The sequence below is a fragment of the Neomonachus schauinslandi genome, chromosome 8 (assembly GCF_002201575.2).
Source record: "Neomonachus schauinslandi chromosome 8, ASM220157v2, whole genome shotgun sequence".
Lineage (NCBI taxonomy): Eukaryota > Metazoa > Chordata > Mammalia > Carnivora > Phocidae > Neomonachus > Neomonachus schauinslandi.
Window position 1 is genome coordinate 6,764,686 of NC_058410.1, and position 12,180 is coordinate 6,776,865.

General features: G+C 39.3%; 1 protein-coding gene across 1 annotated transcript in view; it reads left to right on the forward strand.

Moving 5' to 3' along the window:
- Positions 1-12,180, forward strand: part of PRKN (parkin RBR E3 ubiquitin protein ligase) — a 1,046,212-nt gene that overhangs the window by 391,423 nt on the left and 642,609 nt on the right. The gene's annotated exons all lie outside the window — the stretch shown is intronic.

Sequence of the window (12,180 nt, forward strand, 5' to 3'; positions counted from 1 at the left end):
AAAACACTTTCGGTGTGAACTTCTGCCAGTTTGAATTAATCATGAAAAAGTTCAGAAAACTACAAATTTGGTTATTTTAATTTAGAATTAAGACTTTTTCTCTCCTCTCTCATTGGGACACAAATAAATTGGCTGGAGTGATTTTTCTGTGGTGACTGGACCTTGATAACAGAGTCAGGGATGAAAGGGAGACAAAAGGAAAAGGGGGTGCTAGAAGTATCTTGAAGTGAGAAGGCTCGGAGGAAAATGTATAGACTAGAACAAATGGTCAATGCATATTAAATTGGACCCTGCTTAAAAAATGTCTTTGCCAACATCCATATCCAAGGACAAATGTGACTTTTTTTTTCGCCGAGAATCGTTGGCCTCACTCTCCGTAGCTCTATAAACCCCAGGTCATTGTAGGGAAAGAACAGAAACCCCTGCCCACATGCTGATGCTCCCGGGGGAAGTGCCTGGTCATGGGATCAAAGTGCCTCATAAATACACAGTGGTGCCAGTGTGGGTAAGATACAACTAGAAGCCTGCTCATTACATATGTGTCTAATGCCTGACAGAGGGAGGCCTATCCAAATTCACTGCTCTTCAGGACCCTTGACAAGTGATTTTCCTCATAATGTCTAAGTCCTCCAAGCACAGATTATCTGTACCACTGAGCAGTGTGTAGCCTTGTGGACTGGCCAAGACGTCCCCCCTATTGATACCGCTTCATGGTATTAATTAATTAATTAATTAATTAAGAAAATTTAAGAAAATTAATTAATTAAGAAAAATTAATTAAGTTGTGACCCCTATATGGTTTTAACTGTGTCCTGCCTACTTCTTCCTTTCCCTTTCTAGAAGAGAGGTGACTGACTTGAGTTCAGCCTCAGTGGCGGATTTACAGTAGTATACACCAAAATATGCTGCGTTATTCACAGAGTTTTATTTTGAGAACTAAATGATGTTGATATGATGATGACGGTATCTGGGCATTCACTAGAAATCTAATAAACTTCTTATCTCATATAATAAGCACAGTCCAGTTCCAGTCATAATTATCAAGATATAAAGCCAGCTGAGATAACTATGAAGCTTCACATGATAATAAATGTTGTTATTCAAATAGATTTACATGCCTTGAATTGAAATGAGAGCGACCATCTCAACTGTTAGACACATATTATGCTGTCTGAAACTGCGTCTAATCTGAGCTGCAGCAAATTTCCCTCTGTGCAGTAGCAAGATTATTCTTAGTAAAGAGAGCTTGAACAGATGAAGATAATCATATGGTTCTCCTAAATTAAATCTGTTAAGAGTGCATAAAAGTGAATCACTGTATCTGGAAGTCTTGATTTGTCTCCATTGTTTAAATTCTATGAGATAGGACAAAAAAAATCACTGCTGTTTGAATCCTGCTATCACTGTGATGTGCCTACAGCAAAGCTGTCAACACTTAGTAATATAACTGAAGGCATCTTGCGGTTTAGGAAGAGTTTGGTAACTGGAAATTGTGAAGAAATAAGCACATTGTTTGACATTGAATGCATTTGGCATGATGGCACCCTACATGAAGGGACTCTCAGTAAATAATGACAGTGATTGACTGTGTCAAAACTCAACAGAGCTGTAATGCAGTGGACCAAGAGTTGTTTCCCTTGTAACAATGCAGTTTCTTTAAAGAGATGTGATGTTTTTTCTTGTAACAATTTTCTCGGAGGGGAAAAGGGTGTTATTGAGTATTAGATTATGAAATACTTGCTTTTTATGATATAAAATACATTTTAGTAGTGCAAGGAAATTTGTCGTATGCCACCTCATGCCACATTATGTTGTAAGAGCTATAGGGATACCCCAGGTCTTGGGGAAAATTTCCAAGGCCAGCTGAGACGTTCTGCTGAGACAGCTGTTGAGCTAACTTGGCAGTATCAGGTAATCAATAGAAGCGTAGACACTTGCTCTGGTTAATTGCTGATGCGAGCAGCAGCTGCATTATATGGATCAAGAATCTCTTCTACTTGGAAGTGGCATTGTGTTTGGGGCTGTATAAAGTGGGGTAGACGCATGAGTCCACCACTTTCTACAGTTAGACAGTCGAAGAATACACAAAGCTCTGTTTTGTGTGGCCTGTTATATTTTATAAAGGGTTTCACACCAATTAGCTCATTCATTATCTTATTTGACCCTGAGACTTTATTACCCCCAATTTACAGATAAGAAAGTGATGTTCAATTGATTAGCCTAAACTCTAGTGAAATTATGTCTAGAACTTAAGTCTTCTGAATCTTTGTCTTTTGGGGTGCTCTTTCCATGATCATATTTTTCTCAGACTATGGCTGTTCAGGAGCACCTTCTAATATTTATTGAATATTAACTATGTATATAGTATTATGTGAAGTACTTTATCTCAATTAACCATAAACCTTCTGATGTAGCATTAACAATTGTTTTCCCCACATTACACACAAGAAACTGATGTTCTGATTGAGTAAATTCTCCATCATTACATGGCTGGTAATGGCAATGGGATTTGAAATCCAGTCAGTCTGATTCAAAAGTACTAAGACATCATTTATTATCTGGACATCCCCATCCCTTTGAATCAGTACCTTGAATACTGTTACATTTTATCATATATTTTAATTGAATCATATTATCAAGTAGTGGTGGTAGGGTTAGTTTAAGATATTTAGGATATTGCACAGAAGTAATGAACTATTTATAAATTAATTATCAATATCATCTTCTTGAAAATATATATTCCAGAAGCCAGTGTAGGGGTTGGTGGTCTCTGGTTCTGTTTTCCAGGCTCAGAATCCTTCTTTCTTTCAGGGAATTTTCCTCTTGCTGTCTGATTCCTACTTGTCTCTCAGGTCTCATCTTAAATGATAGTCCTTCCAAAGGTCTAGGTCAGGGGTCCCTCAAAGAATCCATGTGTTAATTACTTGTTCAATCACTTTTATCCTCCTACCTGGAAAAGTCTTGTTCAATGTTTTATCTCCAGTCTAGCAAAATACCTGCCACATATTAGGTGCATAATTTATCAAATGAATTAATGACCACAATGACTTAAAATTAGCATCAAATGAACATAATTTAAGAAGTAGATGAGTGCATGTGGTGATAGATACAAATTCTAAAAAATCCTGAATAATGTCTTTAGTGATCAGAGAAATGACATTAAATAATTGGAAGCCACTGATAAGTTTACATGTGGGTGCAGATACTGTCTGCTTATGCCTGTGCCCAGATAGAAAACAAGAGAGATCCAAATGGACTATCAGAGAACACTTGGAATTAGTGCTGTTTTGTTATTTTTGTCTCCATAAAGCATATCCAGTATGGCACATTAGTGTTTCATAGTTAAAATATTTAAAGACATTTAGTAGAGAATGTATCAGCCAGGCATTTTGAATAAAAATGAAAGGAAATCTAAATGGGCTATATTGTCCGAAAGCAGAGCAAAAAGCTGGGGGTGGAGTGGAGCCAGCATCCGACAGCTTCCTCGGGGTGCTAATGAGGAGCACAGCTGTAGAATCTCATTCAGTGAATTGCCAAACCTAAATTTGACAAAGGCTGCCAAGCTAGCTCTCTCCTTCAAATACTAACCTCTTCCAGTGAATTTGAGCTCTGTGACTGCTTGACCTAAAGAATATGGTGGAAATGACATTGTGCCTTGTTCAGGCTAGGTCTGAAGAAACTGGAAGCTTCTCTCTCTTCTCTCTTAGGATTGTCACTCTTGGGAGGCACCTACCCTTCTGTAAGGAGGCACAGTCAGCCCCTGGAATGGCCCTGGTTGAGAGGAACCACAGATGGGAGCCCATGGCACTGGGCTGATATTCAGCACCAACTGGGCAGCCATGCCAAGGAGCCATTTTGAGAGTGAGCCCTTCATCCCCTGGTTGAGCTGTTCAAGCTGACTCTACATGGAATAGAATGAAGCTGACCCACCAAGCCCTATCAGCCTTATGACCAAGCTTTTATTAAAATTTGGCTATGTTTTGCTGCCTTTAATTAATATACCGCTTAATATATTTTAAAAATTGGCTATGTTTTCCAACAAAAGCAAGGACTTTAGATATTCCATTTTATAAAATAATGGGAGAGCCATGCTTTTATGGTTAACAAATCCATATAAAAAAATGGATACCCTTTCATGAAAATGGAATACTCTTTAAGATATACCCCTGTAGCTAAATATAAGAGCCAAGTGAGTACTTACATAAATAGGAGCAGGGTTTTCTTAGGAACAGTTGTGGGATTACCCCAACACATGAGCAAATAATCAGCTTGGGTCTCAGAGCTCCATAGGTCATAGAGTTAACAGATTTTCGTTGGGAATTAAGGTTGCTTTATATACGGGAAAGTGCTTTCTAAACAACCCAATTTTGTACTAATTCAAGAAGATGGCTTTGCCACTACTTTTATAATCCAGTATTCACCTGCTGATTGGCTGGAATTCACTAAACCACTTTTTCCCCCTCTTTTGCTTCCTTCTACCCCATATAAAATAGTTTCAAAAAGAGTTAATTATTATTAATATAGTAACCAAATCAGGAATAGAAATATGTATAAGGACTGGACAAGAGGTCTTCTTGAGGTCTTTTATTTTCTTTAAATTCTAATTCACCTCCTACTAAGTCTCTTTTTGCTTTAAAAACATTTGTAGAAACAATTGGGCTAAAATGTGAACAGCGAGTCCCTCCATGTAGTCTGTAGTGGTCTGTTTTTCTATAGAAGCAGCTTGCAATTGGGACTTACAGTTAGGTGTTCAGAGGCAAAAGTGTGTAAGATGTTTATGCTCTAAGAAATCCTAGGAAATAAATTCAAGCTGGAAAAGAATGTATACATTAAGTAAAGCACAAATATATTTGCTTATTTTTTATCTACTAATCTCTTCAAATTTAACTTGCCAGAATAAATAGAAACTCACTTTCTGGTCACATTCAGTATTTATTTTGTGATACCTTCTAGGCTGTAATATTACATTCTCTACTTAAAAGTTTAAAAGAATGACTCCAGGGAAGTGTTCGAATATTCACATATTTCAACTGGAAAGTTTATGTTGAAAAAAAAAATAGCCTGAGTCACATATTGAATTATCATTTTTCAAACTTTAATGTCATGAAAGGTCTTACTTCTCTGCAAAATAAATGTGGGGTGGACAGACACAAAGGTGACCCCCAGTCATCTTCTCCCTCCTGGTGTCCATGCTCTTGTGAAATCCCTAAGTCTTGAACGTGGGTGGTTCTGGTGATTTCCTTCCAACCCAGAGAAAATGGCAAAGGTGACAATATGTCTGCCACTCCCTTGATTGTGGTATACGAGAGTCCTCTTAACCACGTAGTAGGAGCCTACATCCCAGCAGAGACTGGACCCGATGTCGCCCAGCTGGCCTGATGAAGTATGCAGCCAGGTTGAGGAGGCACACATGGGGAAGAACCATGGGAGGCTTCCAGTCAGCAGGGAGCACAAAGCTGACACCCTTCCAGTTACAGCCACAAGGAAATTAATTCTGAAAACACCCCAGGAGAGCTTGGGAATTGATGCTTCTCCAGTCAAGCTTCCAGATGAGAGCACAACCCTGCCAACACCTTGATTACAGCCTTGTGGGACCCTGAGCAGAGGACCTGGCTGAGCCAGGCGTGAGCTCCTAGCTCACAGAAATTGTGAGATCACAGAGGAGGATTGTTTTAAGCCATTACGTATGTGAGAATTTGTTACACAGTGATAGAAAACTAATAGAAGGTACAATCTCTTGCATGGTTTCTGAGATAACAAATGAAACAATGTAAGTGGAAAAGCCTGTAAACGATAAAGACTAAAAGAAAAAAAGAAACAGTTCTTAAATAGCTGCCAGAGAGACAGAGTATATGCAAAAAGTCCTCAGGAATGAATATATATTCACTAAATGACTTTCTCCCCCTCTTCTGCTTCCTTCTACCCCATATAAAATAGTTTCAAGAAAGAGTTAATTATTATTAATATTGTATCCAAGATTAAGGTGTTGGTGAGGTTGGTTTCTTCTGAGGCATCCCTCATTGGTTTCTGAATGGGTTGTCTTCTCCCTGTGTCTTCACATGGCCTTTTTTTCTGTGACTGTACATGTCCTAATCTCCTCTTCTTATAAGGACACCAGTCATATGGGACTAGGGCCCACCACAAGGACCTCATCTTGACTTATTTCCTCTTGAAAAATCCTATTTCCAAATACAGTTACATTCTGTAGGGGGGTAAGGACTTTGACATATGAATTTTGAGGGGACACAATTCAGCCCATAAACCCCTCGCAAAGATTCCTCATGCCTTTATGTAGCCCATTCCATGCTCTGCTCCCACCCCAAAGCTACCACTGATTTGTTTGCATTTTATATAAGTGGGAACATGTAGTATATTCTATTGCAGGTTTTGCTTCCTTCACTCACATAATTTTGAGAATCATCCATGTTACATTTATAAGTTATATGATACTATTTATTGCAGAATAGTATTCCATTGGATGACGATACCACATTTTGTTTATCCATTCATATTTTGATAGATATTTGGGTGCTCTCCAGTTGGTGGCTTGTGAATAAGGCTATTATGAGTATTTGTATACGATTCTTTGTGTAGACTCATGTTTTCATTTTTATCTTGGGTAAATATCTAAAAATGAAATGTTCAAATCTTGATGGTTATATGTATAACTTTCTAAAAAAAGCCTAAAGGTTTCCAGAGGGGCTGTGCCATTTTATATTTGCATCAGGAGTGTATGTGTGTTCCAGTTGTTTGCATATCACAAATATTTGGTATGGGCATTTTTTTTTTTTTTTTTTTAGTATTATCTATTTGAATCGGTTGCTTAGTTCCTTTGTAACACTGGCTTTTGTAGCTACTCCATAAAGTCTGCAGGATTAAGGATCCTTCTCTATTTCCCCTAACTGTATTATTAGGTTTTAAGAAATGTTCAATAAGTATTTGATGAGTGGATGAATATTTTGGTTCAGAAGATTTTTTCTTTGTTATTTTCCCTGCTCACTATGTAATGACTGCATTGTAGAGCCTTGACTGTAATCACAGGACTGTCTTTAGCTTTATGAGAAGCACAGGATCTTTAAATCCAATGAGGGAATATGCCAGAACAATGTCTACTGTATGGGTGGAAATACATGATTTAAAAGAGTTACAAGCTGCATGCTCTGGAAGGTGACATAATCCCTGGGGAATAGCTGGGTAACGGGGAAATGGAGAAAAAGTAAGAAATGAAAAACGCTGTGGGCTGAGTCAGGTGCCTTGGAACTGGCCAGTTATTGCTTATCTGTCTACTAAATTAAAAATAACCCTGCTCAGGGACTTCTCTTTTGAGAAATAAGAAATACTACCTGCAACAGTTGCCATCTTTCCTATGCCAGGCACTGGGCAAACATTAAAATTGTTGTTTCAGTTAGTGTTCGTGAAAGCCCAATAAAGGAGGTATTTAACCCCTCACTTTTCCGAAGAGCTGGAGAAAGATGGAATGAAACTTGCTCAGGGGCCTAGAGCTAATAATTGGTAGAATTGGGATTCAACAGGTCTGTGAACTTTGAAGCTCCTTCTCTGTAACACTTTGTTGCAGACACAAAGGGAAAAAAAGGAAGGAGGCTCTGAGTGTAGCAGTTTTAAAGACAGTTTTGCTATTATGATATACTACAAGTATAATTTTCAAAATTAGTTTAATTATGTGACTTAAATGTACAATCATTCACGAGGATCTACTAAATTCAACACATTTGATAACTTGAAATAATTGGTAAAAGCATAGTTTAAGTAAAATAGCCCTTTCATTTTTTAAAATATTTTAATTTATTTGAGAGAGAGAGAGAGCACACAAGTGAGGGGAGGGGCAGAGGGAGAGAGAGAAGCTCTCTTTGGGGCTCGATCCTAAGACCCTGAGATCTTGACCTGAGCCGAAGGCAGACACTTAACTGACTGAGCCACCTGGGTGTCCCTAAAATAACCCTTTTTAAAAATTGCAAATTCCAAGATTTTGTAGTAACGTTTTGGAAAACAGGATTTGCAATTTTTTTAGACGGCAGTATATATGCCCACCTATGAAAAGAAGGTTATAGAATTTATTTATATAAATCGGGGAAAAATAAACCTCTTTTGCTATAACTGTCTGTCTGGATCTTGTCAGAGTGATCTTTGGATAAGAATTAGCCAGTTAAGTACCTCAATTTTCCACTTGATTGGACATACAAGACAGCAAAAATGACGTGTAGATTAGTCCTACAATTTTTTAAAAGTAAATTTTAAGACTCCTACTTTATAAATTTAGTCACTGCTTTTCATGCCATCAAGTCATTTTTCTGAATTTCTGATTTACGTGTGCCATATAGATGCGCTTAAATAATATTCTACCTTGTGTTTTTCTTTTGGTGATGACATTATTGGGAGAAATCCCCAAATGTCATCTCTAGTTGCAGATTTCCACTCTTACTGATTCCAACATCTTGAATCCCTGCATTCTAGCAACACCTCGGATTCCACAAGCCAATGGCTCTAAGGTTTTAATTGAAGTAATTTCTCACTTGAGACCCAGGTACAGCTTCTCCTACAAGCTGGTGACATCATGCGGTGGCCAAAATGCTACCATAACACTACCATGATAGTTTTTTAAAGGACTTTGCAATATGAACTTGGAAGATTTTTATTTACCATAGGTCCAGGGTTGGCACACTTTCTCCATAAAGGCACAGGTAGTAAATATTTTAGGTTTCTCGAGCCATGTCCTCTGTGTTCTTCTGTCCTTGCAATGCAAAAGCAGCAGGGACAATAGGTAAGTGAGCAACCACTGCTGTTTTCCACTCTAGTCCATTTGTGGACATGGAAACCTGAATGTCACTTACTCTTCATATGCCATGAAGACTCTTCTTTTTTGCCTTTTAATCATTTACAAATTTACAATCATTGTTTGTAAATTGGTTTTTGCTGTTCGGAAACACACCCTGGGCCGGATTTGGTCAGCAGACCATAGTTTGCTCACGCCTGCTGTAGAAGTTCAAATCATTTATGTATTCTCTTGGTTGTATAACCAGTATTGGGCAAAAGAAGGAGAAAGGTTTTTATTTTTTTTAAAGATTTTATTTATTTATTTGACAGAGAGAGAGAGAGTACAAACAGGGCGAGGGGCAGAGAGACAGGGAGAAGCAGACTCCCTGCTGAGCAGGGAGCCCGATGTAGGACTCGATCCCAGGACCCTAAGATCATGACCTGAGCTGAAGGCAGACATTTAACTGACTGAGCCACCCAGGTGCCGCTGGGTGGCTCAGTTTTTTAAGAGAAAGGTTTTTAAAAAGAGAAAGGTTTTTAAAAAGCGGCCAAATGATTCTTTATTAAGACATGCATTTCACACTGCTCTGCCATGTTTTTTTGTTTTTTGTTTTTTTCAGATGTCTTTCTACAATTCTTTACATTTGATAGATTAAATACATTTTGGGGGGATTCTCTCCTTGACACCGCTGTCGTGTGATATGCAGTCCTTTTTTAATCTTGTCATCAGGAGACCTTTGTACCCCTATATAAAGGCTATTGATTATAAATGCTTTCACCGTGCATCTGTTAAAACACAGTATGCAACAATGAACCAATTAACATTTTATATTTTCTAAACTAGAAAGGAGCAACGTTAAATCTGCTTTGTAATGGCATAAATTCACTGGAACATTTGTTTCAATTTTCAGGATGGGTATTGCAATAACATTCAATACCCATGCTATGAGTAGTATGGACAAACTAACACATTTACTTCATTATGTTAAACGCCCATATTCATTGGAATTCTATTCGGTTTTATTACTTATGTTATCTGGTTATGGTTTGAGATCAAGGGGCAAATTGTGACTGAGTTTTCTATAATTTCCTCGTACAAAACAAAGATTTATCAGATTAAGTAATATCTTATGCAACGATTATAGGAATTGTTACATAAACACTTTCGTTGCTTTTTGGACTCTGAAAAATTAAGGCATGAAAAATAAATATCTGTGATATGCACAGACAGTTTCGATTCATCCTAGACTTTGAGGCGGGGAATCTTACTCTGAGCAGTGACATGCAAATGGGACCTAAGCCGTGCATTTGACAATCAGTGCTCCTTCTCCAGACTGTGCTAATGTTTGGTTTATCTCTTACCATTGCATATGGTCTAAGGACATTAGTGCTTCTTGAACCAGCCTCAGAAGGAATGTTCCATGTTGATAGAGCAAGGAAGCAATGTCTTCCTGTTTAGTTAACGGTTATCCACGACGAAATGGATTTCCTATGCAACCAGGGACTTTTCCGAGCCTTAAGCATGCTACTGTTCATTGTCAGCACCCACCAGCCGCGCACTGCTCTGCTTGAGACCAGACTGCTGGGTTTTAAGGACAGGAGGCTCGTGTCCTGGATGGAAGAGGCCCAAGAAGATGCTCCTGTTAGAAGTGGTCAGTGACTTTTGGAGAGTTAAAAAAGAGAAGCCACAAGTCCCTCACAATTATTTCCTGATACCCTGCCTCACTTCAAAAGGATTTGACAAGTTTGCAAGAATACATTGAGACTAATAACAAGAAAAACTACAAAAAATGAGGAAAGAGGGCAAAGGAAAATAAATTGAGGAAAATGATAGGAAAGCAAGGGTAGCATTAGTAAACCGAGTATTTAAGTTATATATAGTTTCCAGAGCTGGGCCACAAATTCGACTCTAAAGTTTTCCGAGTTGCCTAAAAATGAAAGAAACTTGGTCCCTAATACCCATGGAGTATCCTCCAGAAACAGATTAACAAACCGAGAAACATAACCCCCAAGATGGGTCCTCGGCCAAGGATCGAAATATGATGTGGGAGACTGCAGTCTAGCCACGCTTGTCCCTGAGTTTCTCATGTTAAGTTGGAAAAGCAAGGCTGATAAATGTCATCAAGTTCTCGATGTCCGTTATCTCTCTTTTACTTCATTTATGTCATTTTGATCAAATGGATATATGCATATGTTTGAAAATCAAACATACAGATGGCTTTATAATAAAAAAGTAACATCTTATAGGGGCAGGATATCAATCCCCCCTTTTTCCCTTCTCTCTCAGCTCCACCCTGGCCATCCAATTCTTAACATTTATGACTTTACTATTCCATTGTCCAAGCTGCATGACATGTATATTTGGTTACATAATCTTCTGTCCATTTTCATTAGTAGGATTGTAAGCTTGCATCAAGTGGATGTTTACATCGCTGTGGCTACAGTGGATTGAAAATGCATTCACTACACTTAGAGGCGCAAAGGAAATGAAATTTCTTATTCCCTGTAACTGATGTGATCTTAATCATGAACTCTGACCCTTTCGTGGAGCTGTGAGAACATGCCCTTGATGATGTATCAGTGTCACTGTGTCGTGGGTTCCCAAGATGGCTTCACACATCCAGGTTCGGCGATTCACTGGAAAGGCTTACAGTACTCCGTGAACAGTCCTATACACAGTAAGATTCCCTAGGGCAGACCACAATTCCAGACTCCCGGGGGGTAAAAAGGTGTTCAGCACAAACCAGGTTGTCCCCACAGACATTTATGAGGCTGCCAACCCTCTGTGTCAATAAGTGAATGTGAGCACTCCTCAGATCCAACTTCCTAGGTGCCAGCCCAGGGCCACCCTGGAAGTGGCCCCCCCCCTAAGGACAGCAGTCTCAGGCTGCTAAAGCAGCCCCATCTTCTGGCTGAAGCAGTGGCTTTTGGTTTAATGATCTGTGACTTCAGAAGGTAGCGCCTTTTGAGATGGATGCTCAATTCCCAGATTCCCTCTGCTTTCCCTTGTTTTTCTCTAAAGTTATGTGCGTGCATGTGTGTGTGTGTGTGTGTGTGTGTGTATCTGGTGCACCCGCCTGTGGTAAGTGTGTGGTGTGAGGTATGTCTGCGGCATGACTGCGTGTGTGTGCAATGAAAGTGTTTGTGGCGAGATGTGTGTCAGTGTGTGGTGTGCGCGTGTGTGTGTGTGCATCTGTGTGTCAGGTGTGGGTGTCCTGGTGCAGGGGAGCGAAAGCGAGCGCTCATGGAGACCCAGAAATGGCTGAGATCCTTCCGTGCCTTCGAAGTTTTCACTGATCTGTGCAGGAGCGCGGCCAGGAGGCTGCTTGGTCTGGCTCGTGCAGCAAGGTGGGCCACTGCTCATAAAAACCGCCAGCGTGGTCCCGGTGTCTTTGGTCGTAAAATCCC